General features: G+C 54.0%; 1 non-coding gene across 1 annotated transcript; it reads right to left on the reverse strand.

Annotated features, from left to right (window-relative positions):
* Positions 1–768: 768 nt before the first annotated feature.
* Positions 769–841, reverse strand: TRNAR-UCG (transfer RNA arginine (anticodon UCG)). The gene has a single exon. It is a non-coding gene; the product is annotated as a tRNA-Arg (tRNA).
* Between the last annotated feature and the right edge of the window lie 2,823 nt (positions 842–3,664).

The raw sequence follows: 3,664 nt of genomic DNA on the forward strand, positions 1-3,664 counted from the left end.
ACCGTGCAGTGGTTTAATGAGAGGTGCAGTGCAGTGCTTTAGTGAGGACACGGTGTAGTGCTTTAGTGATGGATGCTGTGCAGTGGTTTAGTGAGGGACACCGTGCAGTGGTTTAGTGAGGGGCACAGTGCAGTGGTTTAGTGAGGAACACCGTGCAGTGCTTCAGTGAGATACAGTGTGCAGTGCTTTAGTGGGGGATGCTGTGCAGTGTTTCAGTGTGGGTCGTCCTGCGGTGCTTTAGTGAGGACACTGTGCAGTGCTTTAGTGATTGATGCTGTCCACTGCTTTAGTGAGGGACACCCTGCAGTGCTTTAGTGAGGGACACCCTGCAGTGCTTTAGTGAGGGACACTGCGGTGCTTTAGTGAGGGACACCGTGCAGTGGTTTAATGAGAGGTGCAGTGCAGTGCTTTAGTGAGGACACGGTGTAGTGCTTTAGTGAGATACAGTGTGCACTGCTTTAGTGTTTTAGTGAGGGACACCGTGCAGTGTTTTAGTGATGGATGCTGTGCACTGTTTAGTGAGAGACATCGAGAAGTGCTTTAGTGAGGGGCGCGGGTCAGGGCTTTAGAACAGAAGGTTACACTTTAGGATTTTAACCGCGAGTTTATGAATTGAAACATTGCGTAACATTTCTACAAGAGGTTTTATGTGTCAGAGTCACCACCTCCTCCGTAGAAAGTTGCACTCTTTTAAGAACAGAAACATTCAAATGCGGGCATGATTCTAAAAGCATAAAATGTATTTTCTGTAGTGGCTGAAAAAATATCCGACCACGAAGGGACTCGAACCCTCAATCTTCTGATTCGAAGTCAGACGCCTTATCCATTAGGCCACGCGGTCGCTTAGGTAATGCACTATATATGTACTATTCATCCGTCTCCGAGCACCCCTGGCCGCTGCTGACATCCAATCATGTGCTTTACAGAAAGAAAGCGCCCCCTCTGCTCACAAGCACTTGTCTCCAGGCGCTATATGTCCTCACTGCTGCTCGATACCATCGCCCCCTTTCCCCCCCTTCCTGGAGGACTGAGAGGTGATGAGTTGTAAAAGCGTTAAGGTTTGTGTCATATCCGGATCCTCGTCGCGTGTGAACAAGATCACAAGTGCGCTTTGAAGCCTCCGCCGCCTCTGTTTGCCCGCTTTGTCTCTTTTCTTTCACCCTGAGCCTGTATTATTCTCATCCTTTTCTCTGTCAGTCTTTATTCCTCTTTCCAGTCTCGGTGGTTTATTTTCTCTTTGCCTCTGTTTGTATTCCTCTCTCCCTAACTCTCTGCGGAGTCTTTGTTGGGCCGTTTCCTTCCCACTAATGCATGTTACTGTGGGTCTCTGTGTTACCGCTGCCCAGAGCGGTAATCACCAGCCTCACCCCACAAACCGGGATTCATGCAAGAGTGGAGTAATTTATTTCTTGTTCTTCTCTTTTTCTAGAGACTCGTTGTGCTCTCAACACTGGAACAAACAATGACTGACCATGTGGTCACCGTCCACTCTCAAATGTACTAAACCCAGGGAGTGACCAGCTGTCTCCATGTGTTCTAGTGGTTAAGATTCCTGCTTTTCATCCCGGCGGTCCCGGTTCAGTTCCCACAACCTCTCTGTTCTCAAACCCAAAGGGTTACAGAGATCCCACTTCATCTTATTTCCACTCCGTTCACCGCGTGTGTGCTTATTACCTTCAGCATATTACCCAGAAACCACCGCGCGTAAACAAACCCAACTGACCCCCCTGCACTTGTAAGTTATAAAGTGACGGACACTTGTCCTCTGACCACATATTGATACCAGGGGGGTCCCTGAGGTTTGTCTTTTATGGTCCAATCACCATCCAAGCACTGTGTAGCTCCGCCCACAACAATGGTGAAACGTCACCTTTAGTTGGTTTGTGGTATTTACACACAGGGCAGTGTTTTGTGTCCCGTCTGAAACAACATCCCTCTTGTTGGATCTGACACTGATTTCTGTGGCAAGTGCAGTGAATCCCTCATTTTGTAGACAGTGCACAGAGCACAGAATTGTATCATTCCAGGGGCCCTGCTTGGCGCGTTGTCAGATACACACCAGAGCCAGGTCCTGAGTTTCTCCTGTTTTTGGAGACAATTGAGGGCCAGAAAGTGAAGAGACTGAGGGCAGAGATGGCCCTTCAGGGACTGATGCAGCGTCACTCACTGGTAATTAGCGCTCATTCAGATTTCTGAAACACAAAGGCGCAGAGTGAAGACTTTATTGCCCCAATAATAAGAGCTGAGGTGGGGCATTCACTTGAGCAGCAGTTGGAGGAGGGTGGAAAGAAAAGCAGTGGGTTGGGTCCTCTGTCCGGGGTCATATATAGTTATCTGTTCAGTGCAGAGCCTGCATCTCCTCAGTGCAGTGCCTGGAGCCCCTCAGAGCAGCGTCTGGAACCCCTCAGTGCAGCACCTGCAGCCCCTCAGTGCAGCGCCTGCAGCCCCTCAGTGCAGCGCCTGCAGCCCCTCAGTGCAGCGCCTGGAGCCCCTCAGTACAGCACCTGAAGCCCCTCAGTGCAGCACCTGGAACCCCTCAGTGCAGCACCTGCAGCCCCTCAGTGCAGCGCCTGCAGCCCCTCAGTGTAGCGCTTACAGCCCCTCAGTGCAGTGCCTGCAGCTCCTCAGTGCAGCGCCTGCAGCCCCTCAGTGCAGCACCTGAAGCCCCTCAGAGCAGCGTCTGCAGACCCTCAGTGCAGTGCCTGCAGCTCCTCAGTGCAGCGCCTGCAGCCCCTCAGTGCAGCACCTGAAGCCCCTCAGTGCAGCGCCTACAGCCCCTCTGTACAGCGCCTGCAGCCCCTCAGAGCAGCGTCTGCATCGCCTCAGTGCAGCGCCTGCAGCCCCTCAGTGCAGTGCCCTGTAACCCCTCAGTGCAGCACCTGGAGCCCCTCAGTGCAGCACCTGCAGCCCCTCAGTGCAGCACCTGGAACCCCTCAGAGCAGCACCTGTAGCCCCTCAGTGCAGCACCTGGAACCCCTCAGTGCAGCGCCTGCAGCCCCTCAGTGCAGTGCCTGCAGCATCTCAGTGCAGCGTCTGCAGCCCCTCAGTACAGCGTCTGCACCCCTCACTGCAGCAGCTGCAGACACTCAGTGCAGTGCCTGCAGCCTCACAGTGCAGTGCCTGCACCCGTCAGTGCAGCACCTGCTGGGAACAGGTGCACCACGAGCTGCAGGTGATGCCTGTGGGGGCCTCCAGGTGTCCTCTGTGCAGAGCTGCAGTGTCTTCCCTACAGCGCTGCAGTGAGAGCCACTGCATGCAGTGCTTAGTAAGGGACGCAGAGGGACACTGTGCAGTGCTTTAGTGAGGGGCACGGTGCAGACGCCTTATCCATTAGGCCACGCGGATGTGTGTTAATCTGGGGGTCCTGCCTGTCACTCCCAGGCTAAGAGCGGCCTCGGCTGCGGGTGGGACAGGCTGGGGGGCAGTCTCATGCTCTGCTGCGGGGGGAATCACTTGTGCCTGTAAAGCGCCTCGAGCTGCACCTCACTCCTGTGGTATTAGGGGGCTGTCACATGACACAACCACAGCAATGTGGGAGGAGTCACCTCATCTGGACACAGCAGCCCCTGGGGTCTCCCCGGCCCCCTCTGCGTCTTCACTGTTTGTTGTCTCACTCTGGGTCTCTTTACCTCCAGTTGTTTGGAGTATTTTTACCCCTCTCAGT

The sequence above is a fragment of the Pleurodeles waltl genome, chromosome 4_2 (genome assembly GCF_031143425.1).
Source record: "Pleurodeles waltl isolate 20211129_DDA chromosome 4_2, aPleWal1.hap1.20221129, whole genome shotgun sequence".
Lineage (NCBI taxonomy): Eukaryota > Metazoa > Chordata > Amphibia > Caudata > Salamandridae > Pleurodeles > Pleurodeles waltl.